We start from the raw sequence: 12,319 nt of genomic DNA, 5'->3' as shown, positions 1-12,319 counted from the left end.
AATAATTAGCGTGCTGGATCTATTAGCTGGAAAAAGGTTAGAAAAAAAGAAATTGCAAAACTTCTGCTCATCCAGAAGTCACTAAAGATTTTTCATGGTGTGCTAAAAGGTTCCATCGGAAAGATAATTCAAGTAGAGTTGGTGCAAATCAAAGTTCATATCCCAGTCAATCAATCACGGCAGTGGTCTGTGTTCGCTGGAAAAAAGGAGGAGTTGCACCACATACCTGATGGCACCCTCTGGGCTTTTTTTGATTGGTGGTGTGACGCACAAGTGACATCGCACCAGGCTGAATAATCAAAAGAAGATCTACAGTTGCTGTTAAGCTGGGTCTACAAATCCGATCCAAAGATTGCAGACCATTTCCATGGGGAATAGACTTAGAAATATGAAAATTGATCTACTCAGATAATTAGTCAAAATGTTACATGAAGTTAGATGTAGTCGGCAGGATTTGAACCTGCGTGGGGAGACCCCAATGGATTTCTAGTCCATAGCCTTAACCACTCAGACACAACTACTCAGAGGATGTTTCATCCTTATGAGTTTCACTCCTTTTCTTATAGCACCATGATCAATATCAGTGATTATGCTTCTGGAAGATATTTCAGAAAATGGAAGATTTCAATTGGAAACAAAATTCCAGGCCTTACTGAAATGTAAACTTCTGTTTTAAAGGTATCATCAATTGGAACCTTCCACAGTTCAAGGTTTTTCAAAATTCATAAGGTGGATTTCGAGTGACTTTGTTCCAAACACCTCCTGAAAAAGGCTTTGAAAATGCTCAAAAGTTTGAACAGATTCATTTCCATGCAAAAGGACTTGCTGTTCATATGATCAGGTAATGAGCGTCTTTTAACCTCATCAAGTTTCCCAAAACGCCAAGCGGTTAACAGAAGTGAGCATATCATTTTTCAGGTATATTTTGCTTGCTTTATACTTGCAATACAAGTCAATGAGAAGGTTAGAAAGACCCCTGGAAGATTCCTGATTGACAATCCCAGCATTTTGCGAGCAAAAAAAACCCGAAAACAAACTCAATCGATGCCCAAAACAATTCTTAGAAAAACATCACCAAACTATGTTTACAAAAATGCTGGAAAACACTAAAAAGGTGATTCAGAATTTGAATCGCTGTTGTTTCTTGAAGCCGTTTTGGCTTGAAATCCTTGTCAGTTTCAACCACCTGGAAAAAGTGTCATGCGAACATTGGCACAAGTCATAGAGTACAGTTGCTTGGTGTGACATAGATGGTATAATTTTTGCTTCATGAAGTCAAGTTTAACTTTTGAGTTAAACTTTCTTGATAGATAGATCTTTTTTCCATGTGGATTTTAACTTTCTCTTTTTATGTTAAACCGTGTGCATTGGCAAATTGAGAGTGAGCAGAAAAGATTAAACCGCTGTGCACAAAGAATTTCTCAGTTTCCACTGAGATTTGAACTCAGATCACTGGATTCAGAGTCCAGAGTGCTAACCATTACACCATGGAACCATAAGACCAATAGAGCTGGCTGGATTTTCTTTTGAAAACGGTAAAAGACCACTTGTAAATTGTGGAAATGTGCGAAATTCCCTCTGAATTCAGTGATCTGAGTTCAAATCTCAGTGGAACCTGGGAAATTCATGCATTATGATGAAAACAGGTTTTAAAGCTGTTCTGTAAATGTAAATCTAATACACAGTGGTAAATTAATATCTCCTCTCTTTTTATTCCACAAGTGTGCCTAAAGTTCCATGATATCACAACAAGGACAGTTTTAAAATGTTGATGAAATCTGGCTAATAATTAGCGTGCTGGATCTATTTGCTGTAAAAAGGGTGAGAAAAAAAGAAATTGCAAAACTTCTGCTCATCCAGAAGTCACTAAAGATTTTTCATGGTGTGCTAAAAGGTTCCATCGGAAAGATAATTCAAGTAGAGTTGGTGCAAATCAAAGTTCATATCCCAGTCCATCAGTCACGGCAGTGGTCTTTGTTCACTGGAAAAAAGGAGGAGTTGCACCACATACCTGATGGCACCCTCTGGGCTTTTTTTGATTGGTGGTGTGACGCACAAGTGGCATCGCAACAGGCTGAAAAATCAAAAGAAGATCTACAGTTGCTGTTAAGCTGGGTCTACAAATACGATCCAAAGATTGCATATCATTTCCATGGGGGATAGAGTTGGGAATGCAAAAATTGATCTACTCAGATAATTAGTCAAAATGTTACATGAAGTTAGACATAGTCAGCAAGATTTGAACCTGCGTGGGGAAACCCCAATGAACTTCTAGTCCATTGCCTTAACCACTCGGCCACAACTACTCCAACACTGTTTCTGAGAAGTAACATAGTTTTTAAGGTTGAAGGAAGACTAAGTCCATCTAGTTCAACCCATAGCCTAACATGTTGATCCAGAGGAAAGCAAAAAAACCCATGCGGCAAACACTAAGCTTCACATTGGGGAAAAAAATTCCTTCCCGACTTCATACGACAATCAGACTAGTTCCCTGGATCAACGCCCTATCAAGAAATATATTATATATAACTTGTAATATTATACTTTTCAAGAAAGGCATCCATGCCCTTCTTAAATTTTAATAGTGAATCACTCATTACAACATCATGCGGCAGAGAGTTCCATAGTCTCACTGCAATTACAGTAAAGAATCCCCGTCTGTGATTATGATTAAACCTTCTTTCCTCCAGACGTAGAAGATGCCCCTTTGTCCCCGTCTCAGGCCTCAGAGTAAAAAGATCAGTAGAAAGGTCTTTTTACTGTCCCCTCATATACTTGTACATAGTAATAAGATCACCCCTAAGCCTTCTCTTTTCCACAGTAAATAACCCCTAAGTAATAACCTGTCTTGCTATTGCAGACCCCCCAGTCCTCTAATTACCTTGGTCGCTCTAGTTCAGCTGTGTCTTTCTTATACACCGGAGACCAAAACTGTGCACAGTATTCTAAGTGGGGTCGCACTATTGACTTGTATAGAGGTAAAATCATGTTCTCTTCATGAGCATCTATGCCTCTTTTAATGCATCCCATTATTTTATTTGCCTTTGCAGCAGCTGCCTGACACTGGCCACTAAACGTGAGCTTGTCGTCCACCAATACCCCCAGGTCTTCTTCAGTTACAGTTTTGCCCAGTGCTTTACAATTAAGCATATAATTATACATTTTATTTCCTCTGCCCAAGTGCATTACCTTACATTTATCCCCATTAAAGATCATTTGCCATTTATCAGCCCAAGCTTCTAGTTTACATAGATCCTCTTGTAATATAAAATTGTCCTCCTCTGTATTGATTACCCTGCAGAGTTTAGTGTCATCTGCAAATATTGAAATATTACTCTGTATGCCCCCTACAAGGTCATTAATAAATATGTTAAAAAGAAGGGGGGCCAATACTGACCCCTGTGGTTCCCCACTGTTAACTGAGACCCAGTCTGAGTGTTTTCCATTAATAACCACCCTTTGCTTCCTATCACTGAGCCAATTCTTAACCCACATACATATATTTTCCCCTATGTCCATTGTTCTCATTTTATGTATCAACTTTTTGTGTGGAACCGTATCAAAAGCTTTTGAAAAGTCCATATACACAATATCCACTGCATTTCCTTGGTCCAGTCCAGAACTAGCCTCCTCATAAAAACTGATCAGATTAGTTTGACAGGAACGGTCCCTCGTAAACCCATGTTGATATTGGGTCATGAGGTTGTTCTTCTTCAGATACTTTAGTATAGCATCTCTTAGGAAACCCTCCAGGATTTTATCCACATTAGAGGTTAAGCTTACTGGCCTATAATTTCCAAGTTCAGTTTTTGTCCCCTTTTTGAATATTGGCACCACATTTGCTATACGCCAGTCGTGTGGTACAGACCCTGTTATTATGGAATCTTTAAAGATTAAAAATAATGATCTATCTATGACGTTACTTAATTCCTGCAGTACTCGCGGGTGAATCCCATCCAGGCCCGGGGATTTGTCAACTTTAGTGATTTTTAGACGCCGCTGCACTTCCTGCTGGGTTAAGCAAGTGACACTTAATTGAGAATTTTTGTTATCACTAATCATGTTTTCTGTCATGCGATTTTCTTGTGTAAATACGGTTGAAAAAAAATCATTTAGCATATTGGCTTTTTCCTCATCCTCATCCACCATTTCACCCAGACCATTTTTAAGGGGGCCAACACTATCATTTTTTAGTTTTTTACTATTTATGTAGTTAAAGAATATTTTGGGGTTATTTTTACTTTCTCTGGCAATGATTCTCTCTGCCTCAGTCTTTGCTGCCTTGATTTGTTTTTTACATAATTTATTAAATTTTCTATATTTATTTAATGCCTCATCACTACCTTCTTGCTTTAGTTCTCTAAATGCTTTCTTTTTGTCACTTATTGCGCCCCTTACAGCCCTATTTAGCCAAAATGGTTTCCTCTTATTTCTAGCATGTTTATTCCCAAAGGGTATATATTGTGCACAGGTCCTATTCAGGATTTTAATAAATGTCTCCCATTTGCTTTGTGTAGCTTTATGTCTCAGGATATTGTCCCAGTTTATTGCACTAAGATCATCTCTCAACTGTTGGAAATTTGCCTTCCTGAAGTTTAGTGTCCTTGTAACCCCTCTACTACGCATCTTATTAAATGTTACATGAAAACGTATTATTTTGTGATCATTATTACCCAAGTGACCCCCAACTCGCATATTTGATATGTGGTCTGGCCTATTGGTTAATATTAGGTCTAGCAGTGCCCCTCTTCTTGCTGGGTCATGAACCAGTTGTGAAAGGTAATTGTCTCTCATAGTTGTCAAAAACCTATTACTTTTGCTTGAACTACATGTTTCTGTCCCCAATGTATTTCAGGGTAGTTGAAGTCTCCCATAATAATGACTTCTCCTTGAGTCGCTGCTTCATCTATTTGCTTTACGAGGATATTTTCAGCTACTTCCATTATTTTTGGAGACTTATATCAAACTCCTATCAGTAATTTATTATTTTTTCCCCCTCCCCTTATCTCCACCCACAGGGACTCTACATTTTCATTAGATTCACATATATCCTCCCGCAAGACAGGTTTTAAGGATGATTTTACATATAAACACCCCCCCCCCATCGCTTGTTTGTATGGTGATTTCTGAACAGACAATAGCCCTGTAAATTAATTGCCCAGTCATGGCTCTCGTCCAGCCACGTCTCAGATATCCCTACCATGTCATAATTATTTTCCAACAAAATTAATTCTAATTCCTCCATTTTGTTGGTGAGGCTTCTGGCATTTGTGTACATGCATTTTATGTATCTCTCGGTACCTCTATTCCTTCTTACTTTATTGACTGTTCTAACCCCACCCCCAATTTCTTTATTTGGGCCCAGGTCACTATCTGCACTATCTTCCCCACCTATAAAATGAATACCCTTCCCGCCCAATCCCTAGTTTAAACACTCCTCCAACCTTCTAGCCATTTTCTCCCCTAGCACAGCTGCACCCTCCCCATTGAGGTGCAGCCAGTCCCTAGCATAGAGTCTGTAGCCAACTGAGAAGTCGGCCCAGTTTTCCAGGAACCCAAATCCCTCCTTCCTACACCAGTTCTTGAGCCACTTATTTATTTCCGTAATCTACCGTTGCCTCTCTGGCGTGGCACGTGGTACCGGTAGTATTTCAGAGAATACCACCTTGGAGGTCCTTGCTCTCAGCTTGCAGCCTAATTCCCTGAAATCTTTAAGGACCTTCCACCTACCTCTAACTTTGTCATTTGTGCCAATGTGCACCATGACCGCTGGGTCCTCACCAGCCCCTCCCAGTAATCTGTCAACCCGATCAGCGATGTGCCGGACTCGAGCGCCAGGTAGGCAGCACACTGTTCGACGATCCCTGTCTTTGTGACAGATTGCCCTATCTGTTCCTCAAATAATTGAGTCCCCCACTACCAGCACCTGCCTGGCCTGCCCTGCTCTCCTATTTGCCTCTTTACTGGAGCTGACTCTCCTCCGGCTTTCAGGGGACATGCTTTGCTGCAGCAGTGCTACCCCTGTACCAACACTCCACTCAACTGCCAACTTTGCAAACTTATTGGGGTGTGCCAGATCAGGACTAGCCTCCCTGGCACTCTTCCCTCTACCCCCCTTCTAACTGTCACCCAACTAGCGGCCTCACTATCCTGAAGCTCCCGACTACCACCCTCCCCCACATCTACCCCAGTGGGCTGCTGCTCAGTGAGCAGCAGACTCCTTTCTATATTGTCAATGGATCTCAGTGCTGCTAGCTGCTCATTTAGATCCAGTACCTGGGCTTCCAAACGCACAACGTGCACACATCTTGCGCAGCAGTAAGCAACCCCGACCGGCTGTTCAAGGAATGCATACATGTGGCAAGATGTACACTGCATAGCATTGTCAATTATGGAGCTCATTTCCTAATGGGGATTGCAATAGACAGAATGTTAAGTAAAAAGAAAAGTAAAGAATTAATAAAATACAGACAGCAATTCAGTCCAAAGTCCTCCCTTCCAAACTCCCTGAATCCAAAGTCACTGAAAAACAAGTCACACACTTACTTTCGTTCGCACTTACGCTCCGGTCACACTCGCAAACTAAGATATTTAAAGAGTTTTCTTTTTTACCCTTTTCCATTTCCAGCAATGCACCCTACAGCTCAATGCAATTCCAAACGACTGGATGCCCAACCAGCTGGCCCTTATAAACCCTTAATTATGACCCCTCCCCCTTAATTAATCCCTTGTGTGTATAGCTACACCTCAGGATTTTAGTGCAATGTAGTTAACCCTTAAATACACAGGTAGTAAACTAAGAAACTATAAAACTGTAGCGAGAAAATAGGTTTTAAAAAGCCCAATAAAACTAAACAGGTAGAAAAGCACTCAGCAGGTCACAATGCAGCAACTCACCGCAATTCACACAGGTATTTTCTGCAGGATTCCCAAATACCTCTTCACTGAAAAACAAGTCACACACATACTTTCGTTCGCACTTACGCTCCGGTCACACTCAGCTCGTTCACACTCGCAAACTAAGAGATTTCAAGAGTTTTTTTTTTTTTTTTTCCCCTTTTCCAGCAATGCAACCTACAGCTCAATGCACTTCCAAAGTGAGCATATTATTCATCAGGTATATTTTGCTTGCATCATACTTGCAATACAAGTCAATGAGAAAGCTAGAAAGACTCCTGGAAGGTTCCTGAGTGACATTTTGCGAGCAAAAAAAAATGAAAACAAACTCAATCGATGCCCAAAACAATTCTTAGAAAAACATCACCAAACTATGTTTACAAAAATGCTGGAAAACGCTAAAAAGGGTGATTCAGAAAAAGAATCGCTGTCTTTTCTTGAAGCCGTTTCGGCTTGAAATCCTTGTCAGTTTCAACCACCTGGAAAAAGTGTCATGTGAACATTGGCACAAGTCATAGAGTACGGTTGCTTGGTGTGACATAGATGGTATGAGTTTTGCTTTATGAAGTCAAGTTTAACTTTTGCGTTAAACTTTCTTGATAGATACACTCCCTGACAGAAGTTATGTTGCTTATCCATGTTATGTAAATAAAAGCTTATAACCTGACGTTAAATTCATCCATTGGTTTTATAAATTACTCTCTTGTAAGCTGAAACCCTCCCAAATTTGGTATAGGATAAGAAAATAAATTGGCATCAATGCTGAAATATTGATCATTTAATGAACACAGAATGGTCAGATTTTGGCAAGACAAAAGTTTTGTCGCCTGGTCATTTAATGCACCCCATCCTAGTTTACGTCCTCACCATTGCTCAATAAATGATCGGTTAATTAGTATGTGTGTATGAAATGAAACTCAGCACCCCAGACCTTCACTTGAACTGCAACTTGAGCTCTAACAACATGCCAAATAATCACCCTGTGACCAAAGCCTTGATTATCAAGAGGCTGAAGACCAGATCCACTGCAGAGGTGGCTGGTGTTAGAACCCTCCTGTTAGTTTTTTTCTATTTTGTGGTCACGTGACCTGCTGCCTATATATTTCAGCTCTGCCCTTCTGGCTTTGCTGGACTTCAGTGTTACTTTGACTCTTAATCTAGCCAGGTGCTTTGTACCTATCTCTATAGCTTGCTTGGTCCTTGGACCTCTAAGTACTTATTGTCTGTTTGTCTTTTTGCTCAGCTACAACTTCTGCTAGGAGGTGTCCAATTTTGTCCCAGTCCTTAGTTTTTTTAGGGACCCCTTCCTTATATCTATAGGTCTGCGTTCAGACTAGCTGAGGACAAAGGAGGGTCTGTTCACAAGGAACAGGTTGCCCGCTGCATCGTAGAGAATCAGCTTAGTCCTATTGTAGGGACAGTTTTCCTTTCTTTCCTTAGTTCTTGTAGCAGATCATAACAGCTGGCACCTTTAATGTGTCTCAGCATCAAGTACAAAGAATTAAAAAAAAGATTTGAAGAGACTGGAGATGTGTTTGACAAGCCCAGGTCCAGCAGACCCCGCAAGACAACTGCTCAGGAGGAACATTTGTTGGTTAGAAAATCCAAACTAAGCCCCTCTTCCACTGCAGCAGAGCTCCAACAGGCCTGGTCACCTCAAGTCCCTGTGTCAACTAGAACAGTTTGTAGGATTCTGTCTCGAAATGGCCTCCATGGTGGAATCAGTGCCCAGAAGCCAGCACTAAACAAAAGGTAAATAAAAAAACATGTGGCATTTGCAAAGTCCCACAGACTGCTAAACAGATGGAAGCTGGAAAAGTGGCAGAAGGTGGATTTCTCTGACGAATCTTCAGTAGAATTACACCACAGCCACTGCAAATACTGCACGAGACCTACTGGACCCCGTATGGATCCAAAATACACCCAGAAAACAGTTACATTTGGTGGTGGAAATTTCATGGTCTGGGGTTACAATCAGTAAGGGGGTGTGCGACACATTTGCAAGGTGGAAGGCAATATCAATAGCCTAAAATATCAAGAAGTATTAGCTACCTCTTACATTCCAAATCATAAAAGGGGTCAAATTCTGCAGCAGGATTGTGCTCCATCTGGTACATCCATCTCTACAAAAGTTCCTCCAGGCAAAAAAGATCAAGGTGCTCAAGGACTGGCCAGCCCAGTTACCAGACATGAACATCATTGAGCATGTTTGGGGTAGGATGAAAGAGGAAGCTGGGAAGACAAAACCAAAGAATCTAGATGAACTCTGGAGGCATGTAAGACTGCATTCTTTGCTACTCCTGATGACTTCATTAATAAATTGTATGAATCATTGTTGAACCACATGGATGCAGTCCTTCAAGCTCATAGAAGTCACAAAAAATCTTAAATATGACTCTAATAGCACCACAACTTCATTCACAAATGTTATGCAACATAAATTTGTATTTTAAGATAATTATTTGTTTGAATATCACATTACTTTCTGTGGGCGACAAAACTTTTGTCTTGCCAAAATCTGACCATTCTGAGTTCATTAAATGATCAATATTTCAACATTGATGCCAATTTATTTTCTTGATCTAAACCAAATTTGGGAGGGTTTCAGCTTTCAAAAGAGTAATTTATAAAACCAATAGATGAATTTAACGTCAGGTTATAAGCTTTAATTTACATAACATGGATAAGCGACATAACTTCTGTCAAGGAGTGTAGATATTTTTTGCCATGTGGATTTTAACTTTCTTTTTTTATGTTAAACCATGTGCATTGGCAAATTGAGTGTGATCAGAAAAGATAAAACCGTTGTGCACAAAGAATTTCTCAGGTTCCACTGAGATTTGAACTCAGATTAAGGGATTCAGAGTCCAGAGTGCTAACCATTACACCATGGAACCATATGACCAATGGAGCTGGCTGGAGTTTCTTTTGAAAATGGTAAAAGAGCATGTGTAAATTGTGGAAATGTGAGAAATTCCATCTGAATCCAGTGATCTGAGTTCAAATCTCAGTGGAACCTGGGAAATTCATGCATTATGGTGAAAACAGGTTCTAAAGCTGTTCTGCAAATGTATATCTAATACACGGTGGTAAATTAATATCTCCTCCCTTTTTATTCCACAAGTGTGCTTAAAGTTCCATGATATCACAACAAGGACAGTTTTAAAATGTTGATGAAATCTGGCTAATACTTAGCGTGCTGGATCTATTAGCTGGAAAAAGGATGAGAAAAAAAGAAATTGCAAAACTTCTGCTCATCCAGAAGTCACTAAAGATTTTTCATGGTGTGCTAAAAGGTTCCATCGGAGAGATAATTCAAGTAGAGTTGGTGCAAATCAAAGTTCATATCCCAGTCCATCAGTCACGGCAGTGGTCTGTGTTCACTGGAAAAAAGGAGGAGTTGAACCACATACCTGATGGCACCCTCTGAGCTTTATATTGATTGGTGGTGTGAGGCACAAGTGACATCTCACCAGACTGAATAATCAAAAAACGATATACCGATGCTGTTAAGCTGGTTCTACAAATTCGATCCAAAGATTACAGACCATTTCCGTGGGGGATAAACGTGGGAATGTGCAAATAAATATACTCAGATAATTAGTAGTGTTGAGTGAGCACTAAAATGCTCGGGTGCTCGAAGCTCGGGCCGAGCTCACTGTGATACTCGGGTGCTCGACCAGAGCAACGAGCCCAATGTTAGTCTAAGGGAGACCTGAACATTTTTGCGGCGGCTCCCCCGGCAGTCTGTAGAAAGCCTAAAAAGTGCCCAAAACGATAGTGACAGTGCTCAAATGACATGGGGACAGCATGGGGATCGCCCCTGGAAGCATTTCTGACCCCCAGGTCACTGCTGTCAACAACGTGGTCAGAGGTATTAAGCCACTTTTACAGGCTCACAATAAAACGTTCAAAAACGAAAGTGAAAGTGCTTTCCTGTGAAATATGTTAACCCCTTAACGACCATGGGTCTTTCTGTTTTTGTGTTTTCCTTTTTTGCTCCCCTTCTTCCCAGAGCCAGAACTTTTTTAATTTTCGTTCAATATGGCCATGTGAGGGCTTATTTTTTGGGGGACGAGTTGTACTTTTAAACACCATCACTGGTTTTACCATATCTTGTACTGGAAAATGGGAAGAAAAATCCAAGTGCAGTGAAACTGCAAAAAAAATGCAATTCCACAGTTGTTTTTCGTGTCCTTTTTTTACCACGTTCACAGATTGCTAAAACTGACCTGCCATCATTATTTTCCAGGTCGTTACGAGTTCATAGACACCAAACATATATAGGTTCTTTTTTATTTAAGTGGTGAAAAAAAAAATCCAAAGCTTGCAAAAAAAAAAAAAAAAAATTGACGCCATTTTCCGAGACCCTTAGGTTCTCCATTTTTCGGGATCTGGGGCCAGGTGAGGGCTTATTTTTTGCGTGCTGGGCTGATGTTTTTATTGATACCATTTTGGGGTAGATCTGATGTTTTGATCGCCCGTTATTGCATTTTATTGCTAAGTTGTAGCGACCAAAAAAACTTAATTCTGGCGTTTAAAATTTTTTTCTCGCTACGCTCTTTACTGATTGTATTAATTCTTCTTTTATATTGATAGATCGGGCGATTCTGAATGCGGCGATACCAAATATGTGTATGTGTTTTTTTTTTTACATATATATATTTTAGTTTGAATGGGGCGAAAGGGGGGTGACTTAAACTTTTATATATTTTTTATTTTTTTTATTTTTTTAAAAAAATTTTTTTTACACTTTCTGCTTGCTTCTATAGTCTCCAGAGGAGACTAGAAGCAGTAGTTGTCTGATTGCTTCTATGAGCAGATCGCTTGTATGCAGGAGAAATGCTCACTTGCTATGAGCGCTGACCACTAGGTGGCGCTCATAGCAATTGCGACATGACAACCACAAGCGTCTGCTGCAGACCTTGAGTTGTCATGCCCACCCATTGGTGACCCGCGATCACGTGACGGGGTCACTGATGGGCAGGGCTTAGGACTCCCGGAAGCGCGAGTTAAATGCCACTGTCAGAGATTTAACATGTTAACAGCCGCGGGTGGATTGCGATTCCAATAATCAGCTGACATGTGCTCGCTTCAGTGCGGGCTCACCGCCGGAGCCCCCGCTGAACCGGCCTTCCCGACCAGGTGCGTACTATTACTGACCAGGTCGGAAAGGGGTTAAGGAACATCCTTTCCAGGGTAAAGACTTGTGTATAAGGTAAAATAAATAACCAAAAACAAAAATACTCCTCCACACCTTGGGCTATGTTCACAAGTAGCATTTTTTATGTGTTTTTGCACGTTTATATTGCTTTCAACCGTGACATATGCATTTACCGGGAAATGTCATTTTAACATTTTACAACCTTATCTGGCCATGTGCTGTGTGACACATGCATACAGTGCTAAAAAGACATGGGAA

At 40.5% G+C, this 12,319-nt stretch overlaps 3 non-coding genes across 3 annotated transcripts; all 3 read right to left on the bottom strand.

The window, feature by feature from the left end:
• Positions 1 to 439: 439 nt before the first annotated feature.
• On the bottom strand, positions 440 to 521 carry TRNAS-AGA (transfer RNA serine (anticodon AGA)). Its single transcript has one exon. It is a non-coding gene; the product is annotated as a tRNA-Ser (tRNA).
• A 902-nt stretch (positions 522 to 1,423) lies between these two features.
• Positions 1,424 to 1,495, bottom strand: TRNAQ-CUG (transfer RNA glutamine (anticodon CUG)). Its single transcript has one exon. It is a non-coding gene; the product is annotated as a tRNA-Gln (tRNA).
• An 8,227-nt stretch (positions 1,496 to 9,722) lies between these two features.
• On the bottom strand, positions 9,723 to 9,794 carry TRNAQ-CUG (transfer RNA glutamine (anticodon CUG)). Its single transcript has one exon. It is a non-coding gene; the product is annotated as a tRNA-Gln (tRNA).
• Positions 9,795 to 12,319: the final 2,525 nt, after the last annotated feature.

Source organism: Phyllobates terribilis, unplaced genomic scaffold (assembly GCF_046119375.1).
Source record: "Phyllobates terribilis strain yellow unplaced genomic scaffold, ASM4611937v1 Scaffold_13__5_contigs__length_258822181, whole genome shotgun sequence".
Classification (NCBI taxonomy): domain Eukaryota; kingdom Metazoa; phylum Chordata; class Amphibia; order Anura; family Dendrobatidae; genus Phyllobates; species Phyllobates terribilis.
The sequence above is the reverse complement of the archived record's forward strand: the minus strand, read 5'-3'. Positions and strand labels throughout refer to the sequence as shown.